We start from the raw sequence: 25,088 nt of genomic DNA on the forward strand, positions 1-25,088 counted from the left end.
GAGACACAGAAGATCTTCTGAACACAACAAAGTAAGTGGTTGAGTTCTCCAGAGCTGAAATCATTGTCTTTTTAGCCTGAGATCTTGATGATGGAACACACAATGGAATTTCCAGTTCTGAGAATGATATTAGGCCTCCTCACTGTTCCAAGCTGCCAAGGGCCACATCAGAAAGCTACGTGGGTGGTAAGGAGAGGGCTAGATATGCTTTACTATGGGCAAATGGAAATAAATGAGTTTAGAGAAAAGTCATCTAAACTTGATTCATGAAATAATGAATACCAAACTATTGGCTATAAACCAGACAAAGAATGTTCAGAAATATGAGATTTTTCCTAAATTCACTGACTTTTCATTGAAGCCAGGTCACCACACAAAAGGTCAACACGACGCTGGGCATCCCTGGAAGAGCATAAGAAGATACACGGAAAGCACACGTTCAGCACAGACACTCATCGAGCACGGAGTGAGTGCTTTGCAAGATGGCCCTCAGTGGAGGCCAGCTCACTGGAGCAACCAGTGTAATAAAAGAGGCAGAGAACATGCTTGGACAGGAGGAGAGAGACACGAACCAGTCTGAGTCAGGGAGAAAGTCAGTCCAGAAAGCAGGGAGAGCTGCCCCCCACTGTACGACCCTACAGACACCAAGATTGGGGGATGCTCAAATGCCTACGTAAGACGGCAGGGTACTTGCAGGCAACCAACACACACCCGCCCGTATACCTTAAATCATCTGTAGGTTACTTCTACCCCTACTACAACGTAAATGCGAGCGAAAAGTTTCTGGCACCTGGCGAATTCAGTTCTGCTTTTTGGAACTTTCTGGAATTTTTTTGCCCAATATTTTCCGTGATTGGTGGGCTGCAGATGTGGATACAGAGGGCTGGCTGTAGGTTGTAAGGTCTATGAGCAGGTAGTAAGTGCTCAGCAGAAAAATAAAGCAAGGAAAGGGAACGGGAGTAAAAGAAAGGGCAGAGCACGGAGAGCTCTGATTCCGGGAGTCCTTTTAAAAGCAGAACGGAAGGGCTGTGCTGATGTCTGAGGTGGGCTGTGAGAGGAGAGAGGCAAAGGAGATGCTTCAGCAGTTTGGACCGGAGCTTCTGTTGTGGTGCAGCAGGTTACGGATCCAGCGCTGCTGCAGCTGTGGTGTAGGTCACAGCGGGGGCTCGGATTCGACCCCTGGACCAGGCACTTTCCTCTGCTGTGGGTGAGGCCAAAGGACCATTTCGGACCAAGCCACTGGAGGATGGGATTGTCTTTTCTGGAGATGGAGGGGTCTCAGGAGAAGACAAGTCTGGGCTGGGTCAGGAGTTTGCTTTGCGGCGAGGGTGAGTTTGAAATGAAATAACCAAAGAAGGTATCAAGTACGTGGATGTATATACAAGTGCAGAATTCAGGGGAGAAGTCTGGGCTGAAGATTCAAAGTTTGGCGTACTTGGTGCAAGAGTGCAGTCATTCACAGAGAAGTTCAAAACGCTGGGAACTCCACATGCAGATGCCAGAAGACAGGGAGGACAAAAGGGACTGGGGAGGAGGGGCAGGAGAGGAAGAGAACCAGACAGCAGCGCTTCCTGGAAGCCAGGCAGAGACAGGCATAAGCACGAGGTGGGCATCAACCGTGTCGGATTCGGCGTATATCAGTCACCTAAGATGCGGACGGTGGAGCCACGGATTGAATTTAACCAAGTGGAATTTATTGGTTGCCCAGACAGGAGACGTTTCAGAAGAGGGGCTGGGGGGAGAGCCCAAGTGGACCTGGTTTAAAAGAGAATGGGAGAGAAACTGGACCCAGCTAGAGACACGTGCCTCAGGAGGTCCTCCGGGAAAGGAAGGAAGGAAAGAGGGCCGTGCGGGGTCAGGAGAGTGTCTGCTTTAAGACGTAAAGGCTTAACAGCAGCGGGTATCAGAGGGAAAGACGGCTGACCCAGGAGAGACAGAGGAAAAGGCCGGAGGCATGGCTTGGAGTAAGTGAAAGAGGGTAGGATCTAGCACCAACGCAGAGGTTGGACGTGGACGGGTCACAGTGGAGACAGAAGGGAAGGGGGATGGAGAACAGGGCCACGAACAGCGGAGGTGAGCAGAGGCGGAGGAGCCTGTGAACGTCTCTCCTCCTGGCTTCCATCCTCCCAGGAAAGCGGAGAGCAAGGCGGTTCGTGGATAGTGAGGATGGGGGGGGAGTTCGGAGGGAGGAGAAAACACAAAACGGTCATCCGGTACGTGGAAGAGCAATCGTACCCAGGAACAAGGTATTATAGGGAAAATTAAGGCCTCCCTTTCTGGTCATGAGTTACAAGGAGCAGGTGTCCACAGCAGTGTGCACTCACTGGGCTCCGCGCATGCCAAGGAATCCATCGTCTTTGGAAAACCATGAAAGGTTCACAGTAAGACCGACAAGGGTCATTCAGCCCTGGTGGGGGCGACGTCTAAGGCTTCGTTGGGGCAGTCTCCCTCAGCACACAGCCTGTCAGTCCTCACCTGCTCACACGTTTTTTTCCAGCTGTTTTCCCAAGTGCTGCTGCTTTGATAATTGGATCATCTCTCCTTCAACTACTTTTCCTTCAAGATTTAGGTCCTACATTGCCTCCACAGAGAGGCTTCTCTAGAAGCCTCCAGTGGGTTAGGTGTCCCTTATTCCTCTGTGTAATTTGATAATTGTTCCATCTTAACATGTATCATCTAACAGCCTTATGAGGTAGGTATCGTCATCATCCCCCCCCCCCCCCCCGTCATCCCTATTTTATGAACCACAAGGGGAGGGAAGGAGACTTCGAGTAACTGGATGGGTCCCTACAAGCAGCGTAGTAAAGGTCAAGGCTGGGAAGTGAGTGGCCACAGATCAGGTCCAGAATTCATGGTCTTAACCATCAGGTCAGGCCAGCTCTTTCGTGTTGGGTCAAATCAAGATGACATCGTTGCAACAGAGGAAGCCTGGGCTGCCTGAATCTATAATTCATATATAACACAGATGATCTAAAAGATACACGGACTAGTATGTTACAGTGTGAGGCTAAATACAAGACCAATGAATTTGGCATTCTTCTCTTGTGTTTCTTTTGAGATTGAATGAACATTTGTTCCCCGGAGGCAGTTGGAGTCATGAGATTTTCATGTGCTTTGATGCCATTCTACTTAGAAGTAAGAATTTTGTTGTTACTTTTCTGGTGTAAGGTCATGGAAGAAATGCATATTCTGCTGACCTATTTTGATTAAGAAATAAGTATTCAGATCTTGAATCCTGAATACGTCCCCGGGAAAATTCTTGGGGATAGGTGTTCAAAATCCTTCTGGCTGCAGCTACCTAGTTGCTAAGCTTATGGAGAAAGAAAAGTTTTTAAGGGCAAAACATCTTCTCTCCTAGTTAGCTAAAATCAAAACTGCACACACAAGAGCCAGCAGACTTGACATGGGTACTCACAGGATTTACTTCTTGGAAACGAGCAAGCTTTTCTTAAAAGCTGTATCCGCCGGCACATCTGACAATAGCGAGGAGAAACAACTTGGCTTCCCGAGTTAAGGTCTTCGTATTGTCCACCGACATTTACCTCCGCCTGCCGGGCCCTGTGTGGCCAGCACAGCAGACGCTGCGAGGAGCAGGGAGGCGCTGTGCACAGCTGAGTCCTATCAGCGCCTTCACCTGCAGAGCTGCCATGGGCCCCCAAGCCCCCAGCCTGCCAGTGAGTGTGTCCCTGGGATCCTTCGATGTGAAGCCAATGGAATCAGAGAGCGGGCTTTTAATTTAAGCCACCAGACCGAGAGGAGCAAGCTGTTTGGATCCCCACGCTTGCGTGAGGGTTAGAAGGGGAAGGCAAGAGCCCACGAGGCCTGCTTGTTGGATCCTCTTTTGGGTACAGCACTTCACATGCTGCATTACGTATCCCACTGAATCTTTACATCAGTACTCAACTGCAGATGTTTCATTTAAGAAATACGTTCTGAGGAGTTTCCGTTATGGCGCAGTGGTTAACAAATCCGACTAGGAACCATGAGGTTGTGGGTTCGATCCCTGGCCTTGCTCAGTGGGTTAACGATCCGGCGTTGCCGTGAGCTGTGGTGCAGATTGCAGACGTGGCTCGGATCCCGTGTTGCTGTGGCTGTGGTGTAGGCCGGTGGCTACAGCTCCGATTGGACTCCTAGCCTGGGAACCTCCATATGCCGCAAGAGCAGCCCAAGAAATGGCAAAAAGACAAAAAAAAAAAAAAAAATCTTAATTGGAGTTCCCATCATGGTTCAGTGGTTAACAAATCCGACTAGGAACCATGAGGTTGCAGGTTCGATCCCTGGCCTCACTCAGTGGGTTAAGGATCCAGTGTTGCTGTGAGCTGTGGTGTAGGCCAGTGGCTACAGCTCCGACTGGACCCCTAGCCTGGGAACCTCCATATGCTGCAAGAGCGGCCCAAGAAATGGCAAAAAGACAAAAAAAAAAAAAAAAAAAAAGAAAAATATGTTTTGAGAGGAAATGCAGCCCAACGCTCTGCTCTGCACTTGAGTGAATATAAACCTCATTAAAAGGTGTCCCTGCCTTCATGTAGCTGACAGCACAGAAGGGGTGCGAGCAGTGTGGTTCAGGGGGTGGGGATAGAAAAACTTCAAGGATCCCTGAATACCACTCTCTAGGAAGAAAATAATTAAGAAAAGAAAATTTGTCAATGACGCCTGAAAAAAAAAAAAAAGATACAAAGACGAAAAGGAGACTAAACTATAATTTGAAAAGATACACGTACCCCTATGCTCATAACAACACTATTTATGATAGCCAAGGCATGGAAACAACCTAAATGTCCATTGATAGATGAATGGATAAAGATGTGGTATTTATGGAATATTACTCAGCCATAAAAAAGAATGAAATAATGCCATTTGCAGCTATATGAATAGACCTAGAGATTATCATACTATGTGAAGTAAACCAGACAAAGACAAATATCATATGATATCACTTATGTGTGGAATCTAAAATACGACACAAATAAAATTTTCTATGAAACAGAAACAGACACACAGACGTAGAGAACAGACTTGTGGTTTCCAAGGAGGAGGGAGTCAGAGGAGGGATGGAGTGGGAGTTTGGGGTTAGCAGATGAAAACGATTATACATAGAATGGATAAATGGCAAGGTCCTATTTATTGTATAACACAGGGAACTCTATTCAATGTCCCATAATAAACCGTAATGGAAAAGAAAAAAAAAAGAATAAAGCCCAGTTTCAAAATGTCAAAAAAAAGGGAGAAATGAAAAAGAAAGTAATAGCCAACAAAACACACCAAGCTCCACTGGTGTCAGGCTTGAGGACGAAAGCCATCCAGAGTTCCAGAAGGCGGCCGTGCCACACATCATGGACAGGCTCCTCCACTCTACTAGGTTGGCTCCAACGAGGTTTCCTGCCCTTCTGGATGGTGACTACTCAGGTTTGTTCCAGGAATGAGTGCGAAACCCACCTGGGTGTGTGTCCAAAAGGGGCCTCAGAAGCAAGGTCATTTCGACAGTGGTGTCCCATCAAACACTGTTGTCTGAATTTCAAGGCTACAGGTATTTCCATATCTTGTAAGAAAGTGTGACGAATACAATTTAGAGGCTGGCTACTTTGTGCAGTGTGCCCTAATGTTTGATGTGTGTGTCATATACCGTGTCTTTCCATAAAGCCTCTTCCCATGTTTTTGGAGGAAGATGAATTCATTCCATGTTTCAGAAATTCCCTGACCTACTGGAGAACAAGTCACCCAGAAACATTACTTTAAAAAAAGATTTATTCAGAAGAATGTAGCAAACGTGCTGAATCAGTTGCTACAGATTATAACACAAATTATAGGCATAACTTTTATGAGGATAAATGTGAAGTTATCCTAGGACGGTACAGAGGATTGCAGGAGAATATGACACTGGAGGAAAAATAAAGACCTCACAGATGAGGTGGCTTTTGAAGGAGGCCAAAAGCAATGGCTAAGCTTTGACTAGTAGGAATGGGGGAAGAAGTTCTTGTTATTCTAACAGGAGAAGTAACGGCACACCAAGGACAAGTTCAGTGTGAATACAGGTAGGAAAATAAATTAAAGTCTGCGCATTTAGGTTGGGCTCAGGAAAGAGAGGGCTGAAAGCCAGGGCAGCGATTATAGTCTTAATTGAGTTGGCTGATTTTGTAGGAATGAAATATCAAAAGCTTATGAGAAAGAGGGAAGCATGACTGTAGTACGTAGGTCTTTGGGAAGACTAACTGGGCAGATGCCATCCCTGGCAAGGGAGCGAGGTACCCCTGGGACAGGCTGTTCCTTGTTCAGCTGGGAAGATTGAGGGTTCGACTTAGATTAGCGACAGTGAGAGCGGAAAGGAGGTAAACAGAGGCGAAGGTCTTTCAGTGGTCTTGGCACTTGCTTAGCTGTGGGGAAAGATTCAGAGTTGACAGAGAACTCTAGGTCAGAGAACATATATGGCCATATGATGTGAGCTCTGGCAATGGCCCTGGCTGGGAATTCGAGATACAACACATGCCTAGAAGATTCAGTCAGTGACAGCCCCTGTCCAGGAATAAATCTGGTGATGACAAGATGAACGGAATGCAAGGATTCAAATCACTTCATCTTCAGGAAAGCTGATTCACCATTTTTGAATATGAATGAGTAAAATGGGAAGAACCGAACATTGTATGTGGATTACATCACTGGTTCTCAAGCTCTACGCTCACCGAAGATCACCCAAGGAGCTGGTGGGAATTCCAGACACTCAAAAACAATTCAGTAGGTCCTAGGTGGGTCCCAGAAGTCAAAGCTAGTCTGACCAAATCTGTTGATTATGGATTAAGGGATCAGGAAAAGAAAGCTTGAGAGGCACTGGATTATCCATTGTAAACAGGATCCTCCACATACATGGAACCTCAGTGTGTACTGTATATTCTGATGTGGCCACACAGCTTCCCAGGAGAAGTGAAAAATTTCCCACATGGAAAGCCAGAGGATACTTCTCTGACTCATCCTAATCTTTGTTCTCTTTTTAAACCATATTCAAACCATCCTCCCCTTGCATTCCATTTGTTTATTAACTTTGGGAGCTTTCATTCCCTGGAATGCCTCTCTCTACAAGAATGTTGGCTGTAGGAACTCTTTAAACTCCGTGTACGCAGAGTTCAGTTCGTTCCAAAATGGATGATGCCTGTGACTGTGATCCTGCCACTGCTGCCAGTGGCAGCTTTGGAACCACAGGAGGGTAACCTAGCCTCACTGAGTTCTTCTCATGTTTCAAGCGAGAAGACCTAACTAGACCAGTTTTATGATCCCTCCCACCTCGATTCTGTGGTCTCATGTGTTACAATCTGGATACGAGCCCATTTCAGGGTTGGAAATGGAATTAAGTGGGTTCTTGCCAGTCCGTCCTTCCAAATGGCCCCTTTGGCGTAGGGACCATGGTCCCCTTGGCAGCCCACATCCATCAAGGACACAGGAGTCCCTCTGGCAAAGCTGGGATGTGTGGACTCTCCTACTTCAGAGACTGCCCACGTAAGACATTCTTCTCTGATCATCAGGGCTTTATGATCTCAGCAAACGTTCCCCCATGATTTTAAATAAAAATAATGTCTGGGCATGTTCTAGAAACACTGGCCCTGAAGGAGCAATAGGTTCCTTTTCAGAAGGAGTGGGTTGAAGTTTCAGTCGTGGACCACAGGAGGAGAAAACAGGCATGAATGGACCACGCCCATTTTTTATTAACAAAAAGAGTAATTCAAGGTGTTTGTATTCATGGTCTGAATACTGAATGAATTGAGATGCTATAATCATTTTATTTTATTTTTTACTTTTCAGTCCTTGTGGCCCAATGTATTTGAGTTAATTACATGCCCTTATTTCTTATAAGGTAATAAAGTTCAATGGAGAAACTTCAGAAAAATATGGATGATTGAAAAGCGAATTCACCTAAGTTCTTCAAAACAGGAATGACCTGGGTGTATATTCTTCTAGTCATTTCTCCATGTGCTTCTGACCTTCTCTGTGTGTCACTCTTTCCTTCTCTCTGCCTCTTTGTCTTTCTCTCTCCCTGTGTGAGTGTGTGTGTGTTATTTAAAATAGGCCAATACCAGAGATGCTAACCCAAAATTTCCCTCCCACGTCCCCATTATTTTGACTTTTTACTTATTTTTAATGGCAGCTTTGTTTTCCATATTATAAACATATCACAGTGTATTCATTCTAGTCTTTTGATTTTAATGGGTTAATTCTAAGTTGTGCTTATTACATGGTGAGGAATCCTTGCCTTCAATTTCAGCTGCTTGATCAAACCTACCAGCAAAGGCGCCTGAGCAGTGGTCAGTCCTTACCCATCAGCCCAGTGGAATCACGTGACGGACTTCCTCACATTGTGCTGCATTATCTCACTTGGGCGCCAGTGGACCCACACGCCTTACGTTGGACCCCAGGGATGGTGTATGCCTTTTCCCTTGGGAACTAAGCAAGAATCATGCCATCTGAGCTTAAGAAAAAAGCTTTAGCTTTATTCAAACAGCCATGGTCCCAGGAGAAATGGCCTCTCTGACATTTTTTCCATCCAGGATATATGGGCTAGACTACTTTGTTGGGCTCCTACAAGGGCCAGGTTTTTGTCCACACCAAGCAGCTTACCTTACTTTTCATGAAGGCAAGCCAGTTCACTAGCACATGTTCAAAACTGCAGGAGGAAACCTCTGCATTAACAATTCCAGTTGGAACAGGGGTAAGTTGAATTTTTCAATTTCAATAAACCACTGGCCGACTCCTCTGCCTGGACCTTTGTGCCTCCCACCTTGTCTGGCTGAGCCAGAGATTCTAGACTGTAACTGCCCTTGCAGGCTGAGAACATCTCACGACCTGTGCAAGGCTCCAGCTCTTCCAAAGACTCCCTTCACGTTTCACCTTTTTAAAGGTGTGCCTATGAGCTTCTCCATCACAGTCAGGCCAGCCTTTGTGACATCTCCCTGTGGAGTCTGTACCTGCCTGAAAACCGCTTGCAGTAACTTTTAGCTCAAGTGTAAAAATATGTACCCTGGCCAGCGTAAATACTACAGCACGTGGACTCAAGACGCAGGTCAAGCAGGCCACCTTGGCACGAGGCTGCACCAAACATAAGAAGTGGGCATGTCGTTCCCACATCACTCCCTGTAAGAGCACAGCTACCCCATCCGATGGATTCTCCCCCTGAAACATCTCAGGCTCACTCTCATCTGCTCATCTCCACTTCTACAACCTAGTCTAAATTACTGCCTTAACGCATCTATAAGATTTCTAGAGCTTTCTCTATTGATGGCTCTCAGTTTCCTCCCTATTTGTTCCCTGGGCAATGGCCAGAGCAGTCTTTTGAAAAGATGAGTCGGGTGGACCTAAACACCTGACCATGACCCAGCAGGCCTTCTCTGATGTGGCCTCTGCCAATCTCCAGCCTCACAGCCTGCTCTGATCCCAGCTACAAAGGAGGCTGCTCCCCCTCCCAACTCTGAGATTTTAATGTAAATGCCACCTGCGCAGGGAGGGGTTCCTGGGACGTCTCACTAAAGTAGCAACACCCCCTCTCCCACCACCCTCCGGTGCTTCTCTCCTTCCCTGCTTGTGCTTCTCCCTCACGTTTCACTTTCTCTAACATTCTTTACATTTGTTTTTATTTTGTAAGGATGTTCCCAGGCCAAGGATCAAATCTGAGCCAATTCTGTGACCTACACCGCTGCTGCGGCAAGGCTGGATCCTTAACCTGCTGAGCCACAGTGGGAACTCCTAAATTTTATTTCTATATCTTCTTCCTTTTCTCTTTCCCTTCCTTTACCATAGGGGTAAGGAGTATTTTATTTTATTTTATTTTATCTTATTTTATTTTATTTTATTGTGACTGTTTCATCCCTAGCACCTAGAATAATTCCTGGCAAAGAGGAGATAAACAAAATATTTGTTGAATGAATGATATTTGTTGAACAAACTTCCTGTTTTGTAGTCCACATACTAGCAATACATACTTAGAAGTCTTTCTGTAGCTTTCCTGAAAAGCAGGTGGATTCATTACACGAAGCTTTAGAAATGATGCTTTAGGAGGGGGAGGGGACGAGTAAGCATTTTCTAAAATGCTCCTCTGCCACATCTCCCAAATTAAATCTCACTGCTTAAAACTCTTATATTAGGCAGAACTTCCTTTTCACAGCTTTTTATCACACTTATAATTGAAAATTTTTTTGGATATCATCTGTTTTCCTAAGAGGTTAGAAACATCATGAGGTGGGGACCGTGTTTGTTTCACTGAGTAACAGGGAATAAATAAAGGAACATCCCTTTCCAGCAGCATAAATAATGGGGCTGGGAAATTGACCCTTAAGGCAGAAAAAAATCAGTTCTTAAATCAAGTCTAGAAATGCCTTCCTGCCTGAGACATCTCAGGTCCTTGGCTTCTGAGAGAAACAGCGGAATTGCCTGCCTCCAGGTCTTTCCCCAGATTGCTGGATTCCCAAGTGTGCTTCCTTGGATGAAAAAGGAGATAATCTTGCAAGACAGATCCCCAACCCGGGCAGCTTTTTTTTGGGGGGGGGGCAGGTACAAAAGGAAATAGTTACAAGAGGCTTCCCTTGCATTTTTACAAACTCTTTGGACTTGACTGAGCAACGTTTAAAATCTGATTTCAGAACGAGCATCAGAAACGGATCTGAAACCAAAGCAAAGCGGAGTACCCTCTGCAGGAGAATTAGATTTAATCTTTTGGAGGATGTTCTGCTGATCTTGGGCTGGGGGAGTTTTTCTTTTCTAATTATTCAATTTTTGCTCTAAAAACAGTTTTCATCCTACTGTACTGAATGCCAGATGGTAGAAACTTAGGAAGAAGAAAGTATTTGTGAATAATCGTGCAGCCTTTTGATCGCCAGCTTTCACAGTTATCAAGTCAACTTTTTGCTTTTCTCCCCTCCTAGCTTGACATGGCAGAGGTCTCGGGTGAGAGGGGAGCTGCTGGTGAACTCAGCTTTGGAACCTCCCTCCTTGGTGGAAATGCGCCCGGTCCAGGCTGGGTTCCAAAGTTTAAACGCGGGATACTTTTCAGGTGGTTAAAAATGCAAAAGAGAAGAGCGCGGTGCCTGTGCAATTTTCTCAGCAAGGATTTGCCACAAACTCCTCGAGCACTTTTTGCTAGAGTGAATTACGCTGACATTTTTCTTTTCACTGTTTTCACGAGTTTTGAATATTGAAACAGATTTTGCTGGGGGATAATGGAAAGCAGACTTGGGAAACACTTCTTTTTTAAATCGACATGAGATCTAGCTTTTGATGTAGGACTAACAATAGGAATATAACGAAGCAGGCAAGTGGGATTATACAAGTTGGTTTTGTTGATAGTATCTAAAAACATTTTCCCTTCAAACCATTTCCTTAAATATATTTGCCTTTGGAAGTTCTGGCCTCTGCCAGAGGTTTCCCAGTGAAAAGTTCGCCTGCATTTCGATTTTCCGGCTATCTGAAGACTGCTCCTCGGACATCCATCATCTTTGTTGTTTCAACCACACGTTGGAACAAACGAATGAGAATCACTGCCATGATGGCCAGGCCACAGAGAACCAAAAAAGGAACTCAGGTCGCTTCAACCAAAGAAATGCCCAGACTCGGAAAGAAAGACCGTGCCAGGCCAGGTGTTACGCCAAGCCCTGTGTATCTACCAGCCAACTGAGCTGGAGCAACAGCCTTGTGAGGCGGGGCCACTACTATTAGTTCCATTTTAGAGACGCGGTAAACTGAGGTCCGAGGCTTCAGGAACTTGTTCTGGCTTATGTGTCCACCCCAAGAGGCAGGGCTGGAAGTGAGTCAGGGAGCCACAGCCAGAGCTCCTATCCCTAACCACTGCCCATTCCACCCGCTTGATCCTATGGCCAAAGGTGCACACCAGAAAACCTGTTTTCCTCGGAGGAATCATAAACGACGGCGCGCTTGCCTTTCTTCCAGGCTTCCTGAGATTTCTTGCCTTGGAAACAGGAAGACACAGGGACCCCTCGGTGTGAGCTGGGCGAGCACGGTACAGCTCAATGCCGCCGTCTTCTCATTGATGAAGTGAAGTCATTTGCAGCCAAAATCTCTACCACCCCTTCCAGCTCTGTGATTCCATTTCTTGGCTGGACCGGGGACGAAGCATGTGCATGTGTGCCTGCGAGTGTGGGCTGCGTGAGGACACGGGATTAAGGGGGCCTATGAAGAATATAGTTTTCAAAGAGGGAAAAAAGAAGCGACTAAGTGACTCGTTCAAATGACCAGGAAAACACATTTATGTCTCTTGCCATCAGTAGGGCCTTCATACCTGACTCAAAGCTTCATTGCTTGCAAGTTGATACCCTGTATTTACTGGTGGGGATTCGGTGTCTCACCCCTGACCATTCGCAAGTGGTTCAGATACATAAATGCTTTGTTTTCACCTCATCAGGCCTACACATGGTAGTCATCAGATGCTTCCAATGTCAGGAAAATCCCCCTTGATATCATCACCTAATGTTTCCCCAAGACCATCGGCAGAGGCTAATCAGCTTCCCGGGGGAATAAGGTATCATGAGAAATACAGATTCTTGGGGAATTTTAGAAATCCCTTTCATGTGATGGGTAGGATTAATAAATAATAGCAACAAAAATTAGAACAATCATAGCACGATTTGGTGGGTGCCTGGTGGACATATAAATCAATATAATCATCCCGACAGTCAGAATGATAAAATGCTAGCCAGCATCAGTAGATGAGGAAAAGGAGAAACGCTACACTGGGTGTGGCAGGAACAAGATTCAACCCCAAGGCTACATGGCTTCAACCGTGTAACATGCAACACGAATTCATTCTAGGAACATGTAACAAACTGCCAACTTAGGAAAACAAGCTGCTATGACTTTTTTTTTTTTTTTTTTTTTTTTTTGGTGATACTGAGATTTTCATTCTCTCATCTTCACATTTTTTTCCCTCTCTTCCCGATGTCACCGTTGATTTAAGAGCCTTCCTAACTCCTGACCAGATTCTGCCACAATGGTCTAATTCTCGCCGCTCAGGGTATCCTTGGACCAGTGGTAACAGGCTTGCCTGGGGGCTTATTAGAACTGCACTCTGCCTCTTCAGCAAGATCTCCAGGCAATTCGCCTGCACATCATAATTCAGAAATTCAAGGTTTGATTGGTTCCCCCAAAAGCTGACATTTAGGAGAGCTGACCTGAGGCGGAATCTAGTCATCTCATCTGACCTTCAACTGTAACTAATTCCCAGAGCCAACTCGCCCCTTCAGCCAGCAGACTGAAGCCTCTGCTCGTGCATAAGATTCAGTGCATCTTACATGAGCAGCTTTCTTCAGGCTGTTCCACCCTGCCTGATGTTCCCTGCTCTTTTCTGCCCCCTAATCAAACCCTGCTCTTCAAGGACCGCTTGTTTTATTTATTTATTTATTTATTTTGTCTTTTTGCTATTTCTTGGGCCGCTCCCGCGGCATATGGAGGTTCCCAGGCTAGGGGTCCAATCGGAGCTGTAGCCACCGGCCTACGCCAGAGCCACAGCAACTCGGGATCCAAGCCGCGTCTGCCACCTACACCACAGCTCATGGCAACGCAGGATCGTCAACCCACTGAGCAAGGGCAGGGACCGAACCCGCAAGCTCATGGTTCCTAGTCGGATTCGTTAACCACTGCGCCACGACGGGAACTCCACATTTTTTTTTTTTGTTTTTGTTTTTGTTTTGTTTTATGATTTAAAAGGGATCCCAATGGTTTATTTTCTCTGATACATGCTGCCTCTACCATACCTGGTGGCTTTTGTTTGGTGTTATTCACTAGTGGCCTCCCTTGTGCAAACTTTGCATCACAAACAAAATTGCCAGTCGCCACAAAGAGAACAGTTAAAGCCTAAAGCACATAGAAGCACACTGAAAACAACTGGTTGAGGTGATCTCCACTGGCCCCCTCTAGCACCTACAGTCAAGAAGATTACTTAGAGTTTTACCTTTGAAAATCCTTACCCCTGGGATTTTGCATTCAAAAACTAGTCACCCTAGAACTGTTTGTCTGTGTTGTATTGATCACTATCCTGTAATAGCCTGTGCCTAGTGTGTTGCAGAAAATAATCAAATCAGGGAGTTCCCCGGTGCCCTAATGGTTGAGGATTTGGTATTGTCACTGCTGTGGCTCTGGTTTGATCCCTGGCCCTGCATGCCACAGGTGCAGCCAAAAAAAGAAAGCGAGAAAGAAAAAAGAAAGGAAGGAAGGAAGAAAAAAAAAAGGAAAGAAAAGGAAAGAAAAGAAAAGAAAAGAAAGAAAGAAAGAAAGAAAGAAAAAGGAAGAAAGAAAGAAAGAAAAGAATCAAGTTAGATGTGTACTGGAGTTCCTACCATGGCTCAGTGGGTTAAGAATCCAACTGCAGCAGCTTGGGTCACTGTGGAGATGCGGGTTTGATCCCCAGTCTGGTATAGTGGGTTAAAAGGAGCCAGCATTGCTGCAGCTGCTGCAGCTCAGATTCAATCCCTGGCCCAGGAACTTCCATATGCTGCAGGTGTGGCCGTAAAATTAAAAAAAAAAAAATAGATATGTGTCTTATGGAGTTGATAATTTAATTAAGGGAAAAAAACTTAACTAAATTAATTTTGATCTTTGTTTTCCCACAATCTATAGCACTATTTCAAACGAATCTGTCTTAACTGAGGGTCAACAAACCGGCAGATCTTGAAAAATCATAGCATTTGGAAATGTGGCTTAAAGGCAAGGAGTAGAAGACAGGAGAGATCCAACTATGTTAATTTTAAAAAATCATTTTAATATTAAATATTTATTTACTCTTTGAACTTCATGCATGCTTTATTTGCTGGCTGCTTAGTGCAAAGCATGAGTAAGACGACATTCTCACTCTCATGATGTTTATATTCTGATAGGAACAAAAATACATTTACAGATTTTACCAGAGAGCAGAAATATAAAATACATGTTACATGGAAGTTGGAAATATAATCAGTATTAATACAGTTAAATACTGTCCTTCACATGGCTTCCCATTTCCTCAACTATAAACTGGACAGGGACTTGGATATCATTGAAGTATTTAATTTAATATTACTGTTGAATTAATTTAATTTATATTTATTATACTTTAGATACTTCAACTTATTCCCAGTTGCTTTCTTAGGAATTATAGCACCAGGATTCAAAGTCAAGAAGGAGTAGAGATGAAGAATCAAGGAATCTGGCACTTTTGGTTTTCTTTGTTACACCATTTTATAATTTTTCTTTGGAAAAAATAAAAATGACAACTGAACACGTGCAAATGAGGAAAGGGTTAACACAATACAATTTTCTACCATTTATATTTATTTAGGGTTGGTTTTTTTTCTTCTTTCTCAGCCACGCCCTCAGCATATAGAAGTTCCTGGGCCAGGGATCAAATCTGGGCTGCGGCTGCCACCTGAACTGCAGCCAGATCCTTCATCTACTGTGCTAGGCCAGGGATCAAACCAGCACCTCCACAGTGACCTGAGCTGCTGCAGCAAGATTCTTAACCCACCGTGCCGTGGTGGGAACCTCCTAAGATTAAGTTTTAATTCCCAATAAATATCACAAGTCTGTTGATTATAAAAGGTTAAAAAAAACTTAAGTTTTGCCACTGAGTGAACAATTTCATATCAAGTGGCTTCTCAAGTTTTTTCTACCAATCCACAGATTCTAGAGCCATAGTTTAGATGATATATTTATACAGCTGGAAACCATTTGGCAGTAAGCCACAGAATGGTCAATTCCTCATGGCATAAAAGACAATAGGATTTGTTATTTGGCATGGAAGGCAATTTGGTCCCCGGGCTGGCAAATTCAGAAGCTCAAGAATGTCGGGTTCCATGTTGGCTTCCATGCAGTTCTCTGGTTCTCCCTCTATTGGTTTCATGATGGCCACAGCAGGTCCCAAACCACAGCCTCTTAGACAGTGTCCAGAGGCAGGAAGTGCCTCGTGCCTGCACTGTTTCAGAGTCAGGACGATGGGTCTGCCTAGAATTCTGCCCAGTAGAACATACTGGTCCAGAGAAAATCACACGCCCAGGCTCAGACTAATTCCTAGGAAGGGGGAGGGGTCACTGACATCTCCGCTTGGCTGAAAACCACCAACTCCTCCCCCAAGCCCTGCCCACCCCTGCCCAGCCTGGGAAGAAGATCCGGGGACAGACGGCTGCCCAATATCAGAAGAGAACAGAGACTCGATGACGAAGGAAGAATGGGGACTATTGGGCAGGCAATCAGTAGAGCCTGCCCCAGATATCACCGGGGAAATGCAACGTGATAGTTACATGGCAAAGAAGTATTTACACAACAATCTCCCAAGAACTCTCCCTGCACATGGGTGATCTGGGACGACCTGTGTGAATGAACTGAGAGCACGAGGATTAAATTTCCCCTAAAATATACACGGGTTTAGACTGTGGGGGGATGTTCTTGGGAAAACATGATCTGAGTTTCACCAAAACCCAAACTGTTGTGGGGAGCAACAATCCGTCTCCGACAACTGACAGTTAAAAATGACGAGAGTCGCCCGTGGGGAATTCAATCCGCAGTGTGTGGTTTGTTGAAAGTTTGGAAACCCCGTGGTACGGTCCTTGATGCGCTTGTGCCTGGGACCACCTACAGCTGCCTGAGATGACAGCAACCTGCAGCAAGAGCACAGCCAGGGGAAGGCCTGGCTACGTGGGGGCAAGTTAATTAGGTCATCCCCGGTTCCGTGCTGCAAAGATTCTGTTCTCTCCTCATGTTCAGCAAGGATTGTATCGTGTAATAGGAAAAGGGGAAAAAGCCGAGAGTCCTTGCCCTTGAGAAGTCTGTGTCTCACAGGGAAAAACGGTCAACTCCAAGCGGATAGGAAGAGTCACCACGAAGCACTTCCACGTGTCAGGGGAGCAGACCAGAGGGAGTGCCTGCCTGCGCCTGCCTGCTGGTTTCAAGCATGCTCTTCCTGCCGGGTGTATCTCAAACTCCAATTCAAGTATATGAGGCTGGATAAGACCCCAAATGCAGGTTTCCAAAGCATTTTCCCCATCAATATTTGAACCCACATGTATGTGAAAGGAAATTTAATCCATATGTTTCTGAATCATTCATACTTAAATCACCATAATTCGTTTTGTAAGAGCTGTTAAGGTCCAAGAAGCCTTTCTGGCTTTTTTTTCTTTTTTTTTTGTCAACAGGAAGTTGACTGAAGCGAGAGAAAATGACCTCTAATAGCATAGAAGTCAGTGAATCCATGAAATTCAAATGGCCTGTGAGCTTGGCAGACCCTGCCACAAACTCAAACGTGTTGACTCTGGTGCAATCACAGGCCTCTTTTCCAGGTTATGGCCCTTCATCAAAAACCCTGCCGGGAGGTATTTGGATCATACGTGCCCCAATCACATCTTTGTGTGTTCATGTGATGCAAGAGTCCAGAGGCCAAGGGAACCCAAATGCTAGTTCAATCCCGAACCATCAATCAGGCCTTTTTGAAAACTGGAAAACTGGTCCTTCCCTGCTTGTAAATCCTACCCCTAGTGCCCCCAAACAACTGCTACAAAGTTTTCTTTGGGATTTAACTGAGATTCCTGGGGATTTAAGATACTGGCTGCCAGATTGTTAAAATGCATTAATGTTTATAGTGATTATGATTACGAGAACGAATAATAAATACTTGCATATACCTGGAACGGAGCCCAAATCCTACTGTTTCAAAAGAAAGAATCAGTATAAAGCTGTAGCTCTCTGGAAATCTGTGCACAGGAAAATCTGAAACCAGTCGAGATCCCCAGGATTACAGATAAATGCCAGGAAGCAGGCTGATCGAATTCTCCCAAGATCCTTTCCAATGCTTTAGAAATTAGAGAAGAAACATGGCCACCATATTTGTATCTTTTGATCACTATCCATTGGGATAGGTTGATTGTGCAAATAAAATGCATTTTTAATTAAAATGATTTTTTAAATAACACATTTCTGATTGCATCAAGAACACACAAACAAAAAGACTTGCAGCCAGCAGTCTCTCCTAAGGGCGACACAAAGAGTTCCCCTGTGCTATTGAGATGGGAAGGCTGGAAGGTGGCCCATCTCATCACTGCTCAGTCAGTCTTTAGATGGTCCCCTCAAATGGTGAAAGCATTTTGCTGGTGAATGAGGCTTAGGTCAGAGATCTGATTCTTTGTGGGCCCATTAACTCTCCTGAACTACACAGGTCATGCCCAGGATGAGGTCATGGGTCCCAGGCACCAAGCTCTTCCTACTGCTCTGCCTGGTATGTTTGCCCTCATCTCGAGCCCGCAGCGCTGCTGGGATGTGCAAGGGACAGCCTGATCTCTGCTGATTCCAAAGCTTCTCTGTCCCTCTTGAGTCCCGAGCATAGCAACGGCAAAGGCTGCAGACTGCTTTGTTCCCAGGGGAAAATAAATGTTTTCACACCTTTTGATAGTAATCTTCATACTCAAGTACCATTCAAGGTACAATTTTTCATGGTCATAGGAAAGGATTCCACTGTAAAGTATATCTCGCCAGAGAAAATGATGAGGGAGTAAAGATTACATGAAAAGAAGAAAATAGAACTTTGCAGAGTCAAGAGGGTAAAAACCAAACTTCTAAAGAAACATTGGTTGTGTCTACAAAACAAAACAAGACAAGACAAAACAAGACTGAGAAACTGATGACCTTTTAAAGCTACTCTAATCTCTGGGGTATTGTGTGTCCCTTTTACAGGACAAAGTAACCTGGACCCCAAGCATAACACCAGGGCCTATATAGAGCAAGTGTTTACAAACTGTGCTGGATTGTTTAATCCAAAACGCTTCCCTCCTGCCTCAGGATTGTGTGTCTACACGAAGTTTAAAAGGCTTTGAAAGATAAGGAGGGCCAGTGAGCCCTGGAGAGCCAATGGGGCGGCCTTTTATTCATTAACCTGATATGGACTGATCTACTGATAGCCAATCCAGGGCTGGCAAAGTGATGAAAGAAACTCCAGCGGAGAGAAAGTGTTAGTGCAATCCCCAGAAAAGACGATGGGCTTAAGCCAAAGGGTGAAACACAAAGAACAGTGAAAGAAAAAGCCTGGTTTAAATGTTATAATGTATCTACCACTTCTAAACAGTTTTTTAGAGTGACCAAATGGTCACCAGACTTGGGAGTCAGAGGATCCCAATGAGGGGCTGGACACCTGGGACGAGTCTCCCTCCCTCTCTGATGGTCACTTATCTGTTTAAAAGCCATTCATGGCTCACTAAGTGGCAGGGGCAGCCACCTGCTTTTGGCTAAGATTTCCTCCTTTTCTTGTATTCGCCTCCGAAGCCGACTGAATATTTTTGCCTATTTTCAACAACTTTATGATGGTACAATTGATATAGAACGAGTTATTCAAATTTAAAGTACTAAATCTGGGACATTTTGACACTTGTATACACCTATGAAAACTTCGCTACTATTAAGAAAATGATCACACCAATCATCCCCCAAATTTCTCGTGACCTTTAGTAACCTCTTCTTCTGGTCCTGCTCATCACCTCTTCCCGGAGGCTACTGATCCGGGTTCCATCACTATAGATTACAGTGATGGCATTTTCCAGAACTGTATGGAACTGGAATCATGCGGCATAACCTATTATTTTGGTGTGGCATCTTTCACTGGGCATAATTATTCTGAGATTCATTCATGCTTCCGTGTGTCTCAATAGCTCATTCTCTTGTAGTGCGCAGTGGTATTCCATTGAATGAACACACTTCCTTTGTTTATCCATTTATTTGTCAATGAACATGTGGGTTTCCAAGTTCGTTCTACTTCAAATAAAGCTTCTACAAGCATTCGGGTGCAAGTGCTTCATTTCTCTTGGGTAAATACCTAAGAGTGCAAGGGCTTGATTACATGGTGGGTATATGTTTAACTTTTTAAGAAATTGCTAAACTGTTTTTCACTGTCGTTGGGCCATTTTACATTCCCACCTGCAGGATATGCAGATTCTTGTCGCTCCGTATCCTCACTCTGCGGTATAATCAATTTAAAAACCTCAGCAATTCTAATCAGTATATAGTAATATGTCATTTTGATTTTATTTGCATTTCCCCTAGTGATTAATGATGTTGAGCTTTTTTTTTTTTTTTTTTTGGCTTTTTTTTTAAGGCCGCACCCCTGGCATATGTAAGTTCCCAGGCTAGGGGTTGAACTGGAGCTATGGCTGCGTCTGCGACCTACACCACAGCTCACAGCAACACCAGATCCTTAACCCACTGAGCAAGGCCAGGGATTGAACCTACAACCTCATGGATCCTAGTCGGGTTTGTTAACCGCTGAGCCATGAAGGCAACTCCCAATGTTGAGTGTTTTTATGTGTTTATTTACATATTTACTTTCATGAAATGTCTCTTCAAATTTTTCGCTCACTTCTTGGATGGGAATTATTTGTTTTCTCAAGTTTTGAAAGGTTTTAAGTATATTCTGGACATAAGTACTTTATCAGATAACTTATTTGTTAATCTTTTCTCCTAGTCTGTGGCTTGCTTTTCACGTGCTTAACAGTGTCTTTTACAGAGCAAACATTTTAGTTTTGAGGAAGTCAAATTTATAAGTTTGTTCTTTTATGACTAGTGTACCTAAAACATCTTTGTTTACCTCAAGGTCATAAGGATTTTCTCTTCTACTTTCTTCTTTAAGTTTTTATGGTTTTGTGTTTTACAGCTCTGTCTATAATCTGGTTTGAGTATATTGTTGTATGTGATAGAAGGCTATAAATTGAAGTGTTTTTTAAAAATGGACATAAGCAAATAGACAATCAGATGAATGCAGAGACACAGAATAAGAACAAAGAAAAAAAGAGAGAGAGAGAATTTTAGCCATATTGTGATAAGTTTGAAAAAAATAGGAAGTATCCTACGTAATGCTCAGAATGCTAAGATCACCTGCAGTATTGCTTTATTCAGCTGAATCTACCTAATGTGTGGGCTTTTGAAGTGGCTTTGGGATTTATAAGTGTTTTAACTTATTGGATATAAACTGGAAAGTCAAGGGCAAGTAATAGCAAAGATAAAAATTTCAGCAACTCAGAAAAATGTTGGCTCTCACTGAACCAGAGAGTGGGCAAAAAATGAAACGATGGAAATTCTGGGAGGATAGATTATACCACAAAAAAAAAAAAAAAAAGGAAGAAAAAGAGGAAGAAGAAGGAGAAGAAAAAGAAAGAGAAAGAAGAGAAAAAGAAAGTGCCACGTCAGAGAGTAAGAGTGACCAACGCCTGGGACAGGTCCTCCCTTAAAGATTGCACTTTGGTGGCTGAATCATGGGGGGCACTGACCCAGGCTTTCAAACTGTGAGATTTGAAAGAACAAAGGGGACTGTTGGGAACCAGTAAGAGTTTCCGGACCCGGCAAGACAATACCTCCCCCGCCTATCGTTGGACACCACCCTCCCCATGGCTCTTGGAACCTGGCATGAAGACAAAGCTAGAGCTTGGCTGAAACTAAGCAACAAGCAAAAGAAGCCAAGACAGATCGATTAATATTAATTACTATAGGGCACTGTGACAGGTGCTATGCTTGCTCTTCTGACTGAAAATCCCCCAAAGGTGCCCCCCAATGCTCAGTATCACTCCCACAACAGAGTGATGCAGTTCCCTTGTCGGCTTCAGAAAGAAAGACGATTATTCATTTTTTGGGTGGCAGTGGGAAAATATAAAAGAGCAGAGGAGGACGGCCTTGGGCTGAAGCATCCTGGTCCCCTCCACCTACCTGTGGACCTTGGGTAAAAGGGTGCAGCTCATTGTAAAGGTGAGGAGTGCGCGTGCGCGTGCGCGCGTGTGTGTGCAGAGGGCACGAGAGTGACTGATAGACGATCAACTGATCATAGCTAGAACTCTCTTGTCATAAATCTTGCCTTTTGTGCAAATGTAACCATGTAAGTCTTTCCTACCAGTCACGGAAAGTCACCAACCTTGACTGAGCACCTAAACACCTCAGTGTTTTCCTGTGCCTTTCATTTACATCATCGCAATTACTCTTCCTAACAGCCTGAGAGCCAGATGACACTAACATGCGCACTTTTACAGCAAAACCACAGAAATGCTGAGCAATTAAATTAATCAAGATCACATATTTAAAATGGCAATAGAGACTTGAAGCTAAGGTCGCCTCACTCCAGAGCCTTGGCTTTCAAATATAAGTACTATCACAGCCCAGTGCAGGCCAAATTCTGCAAAAACTCACACTGTAGAAAATTTAAATTATTTCAGAGTAAAAGGAGTTAAATTCCTTTTAAAAGTTATTCAGACTTTTTGACACATGGACACATACTCATCCTACAAAAGTTTACGTCCTATACTTCATTTTGTAAATGTTAAAATTTTTCACAAAGGAAATAAAAAGCCAAAGAGAAAAAGAAATCCGGAAGATTCTTTCTGAAATCCACCCACTTAAGAATCCAAAAGATAAAATAAAACAGAGTAAAATTAAGGATATACCCAAGGAGCTTTGCATCCAAGCTTGAGAATTAGACTGATCAACTGTGGGTTAATAAAAGGTATCAATTTTTTCCCTTGTGTCCAGGCTTTTGGAAAGAACACAGGAGTATGAACTAGGAGATCGAGGTTCCATTTCTGCCCCTGCCCGATCACCACACAACTTCCTGTAGGTCACTCACCATCTCTGGAATCCTATTTCCCCATCTCTGTTTTTTTGCTGGTTTTGTTTTGTTTTGTTTTGTTTTTCCTTTTAGGGACGCACCCATGGCATATGGAAGTTCCCAGGCTAGGGGTTGAATTGGAGCAGCAGCTGCTGGCCCATGCCACAGCCACAGTCATGCCAGATCTGAGCTGCATCTGCAGCCTATACCACAGCTCACAGCAACGCTGGATCCTTAACCCACTGAGGGAGGCCAGGGATTGAACCCGCATCCTCATGGATACTAGTCAGGTCAATTACTGCTGAGCCACAATGGGAACTCCCTGTTTCCCATCTGTTAATGAGGGTTGGAACTCCACTAGCTTTAGGGCCCTTTCCAGCTTGAACATTCTGTAACAAGGCACGAGCTATTGTCAGGGTTGGGTTACCAGTCGTGGTTTATTGTTTTACATCTTCGAAGAGGAAAGGGCAGAATTTTCACATCTTTCCTCAACCCACCACCTCCAATAATCTAAGATCAGAGTTAGACTCTCCAAAGAAAGTAGAACGCTCTACCTGGAGGGCTCTGGTACCCCCATCCACAAGTGTCTGGGTCCCCAGGTTTCTCAGCTGACACTTGCAGGATGTGTGTCTTTGCATCTTTGCGCCAACGCCCTTTTGCACACATGGAGAAACCAGGGGAGGATGAGCTGAGTGCTGAGACACTGGGCTGGGCTAGGATTTGGAGGCAGTGCTTAGATCTTTGCTGGCCAAACTGAATTTAAGACTAGGATAGCTGGCAACAGGCACGGCTCCGCTTCTGTGGATGGTTTATCTTTGTTTAGCAAATGCCACACTCATCTCTTTGGGGACATTGTACTGAAAGAGGTTTGCGATCTTGTTTTATTTCGCTCTCGGCCATTTCAGTGGTGATTTGATTAGAAAGGCAATTCTGAGCAACACTGACATGAGGAAACCATATAAGGCCATCCCTGCCTCAGCAGCGCGCACAAGTGCTTCCAGCCCAACCTGCCTCCCTTACTCCCAAAGCCCAGGGGAAGGAAACAGACCTTAACCTCCGCAGCTCCCTCCACACTGGTTGGGCGCCCGATCGGGATGGGCCGCAGGCTCGCATCTATGTCTAACAGAGGAGCGGGGAGAAAAAAGGTACATTGGGAATTAAGCAACGTGGCATTTACATAACAGCCGTTTATGACTTTGGGGGTTATAAAACAATGGAGAGAATTCTCAGCACAGGGCTGAGGTTTCCAGTGCAGGATTCCCAGGACCATTAATGAGAATCGTGTGGCTGAACTCTGTCACATCTGCTGAGAACTTGGCCTGGAGTGTTCTCATTACGCGAACTTGGGGAGTTCACAGTGGCCCGAGTTGGCACGCTCTTCTCCAGGTGCCATATGCTGGTCCATTTCCTTTTTTGCCCCGTTCATTGCAACACACAGCTTGCCTTCTCTCTTGCTTTATTTCCCTCAGGTTATTTCTGAGCCACCGGAGGGAAGGGCAAAGGGCAGATGAGGAAATAAATTCCTGGTGGGTATCAGCTTCATCGCGTCCACTGCCCTCGGATGATGGTATCTTTCAGGGGACAGCCCACTGACGCTGGACTGAACGGTATTACAGATACAAACTGCTACCACTTTAGCATCTGAACTAGAGAAGAGCAGAACCCCTGTCGAAGGGTTCCTGGTACTCGGGCATTGAGGAGAGTCCAAGGGTGGGGCTTCACACACTGGATGAACCACACTGTCTACAGCCCAGGGAAGGCTCAACGAATCACTTTCCTCGCCCTCCTCTGCCAGGCAGAGAGGCCCATAGGAGGGCACCATGTGCTTTGGAAACAAAGGGCACCATTTGGCTCTGTCTCCTGCCTTTGAAGTCTGTATCTCTCACCGTGCTGATGCCTCAGGTTGCACGTCTCACTCGAGTACACCCAGCCCATCAACAGAGGGAAAGGCCCTGCTCAACAGCACCACAGGTTTCAGAGAATTTAATCGCATTGCAAATGCTGGAACCGGGCTCAAAAACAAGTAGAAAATGCCTTCTCCGGATCCGAAGAGCTTTCCTTTTCTCCATCAAGTTCACCTCAGTTTCAGAAGTTATAGCCAAGGGTTTTCTCCGGCTTGGTTTTGCTTGGAGTGTTAAGTTAGGGCAGTCATCAGGCAACTCATGATCCAAAAGCAAACACGCTCAGTGACAGGGACCTTATATGATAGGGACCCTTCAGATGTGATACATGAACTTCAGCTGAGCAGTAAAAAAAGCCCAGCTGCTCCTTTCAAATGTCTTGACTTTGTGATCTAGCTCCCAGAGCGAAGAAGAACAACACACGTGGGAAAGAAGCAAGGTTCTGAAAAGGAAAAAAGGATAAGGCCAAACTGAAAAGAAAACCTTTTCCACTGCCCTGGTGACACAAGGATGCTTAGTGACTCACCAGTGAATTGAGTCCCCAGAGTACGTGTCAGATCCGAGCACTGCATCCCTATGACTCTCGGGGGAAGAGGAGCGGGTCTGAA

General features: G+C 44.8%; 1 long non-coding RNA gene across 3 annotated transcripts in view; it reads right to left on the bottom strand.

Moving 5' to 3' along the window:
- Positions 1-25,088, bottom strand: part of LOC110257602 (uncharacterized) — a 276,977-nt gene that overhangs the window by 13,051 nt on the left and 238,838 nt on the right. Inside the window, exon 5 of one of the 3 annotated variants that reach the window (XR_014833300.1) lies at positions 22,998-24,922. The exons of the other annotated variants lie outside the window; for them this stretch is intronic. This is a non-coding gene — a long non-coding RNA (uncharacterized LOC110257602). Of the gene's footprint in view, positions 1-22,997; positions 24,923-25,088 lie in introns of those variants that run through there. 3 annotated transcript variants of the gene reach the window in all.

The sequence above is a fragment of the Sus scrofa genome, chromosome 18 (assembly GCF_054392235.1).
Source record: "Sus scrofa isolate SSC_HxYL_T2T_F1_AM1 chromosome 18, Sscrofa_HxYL_maternal_Yorkshire_Landrace_v2.0, whole genome shotgun sequence".
Taxonomy (NCBI): Eukaryota; Metazoa; Chordata; class Mammalia; order Artiodactyla; family Suidae; genus Sus; species Sus scrofa.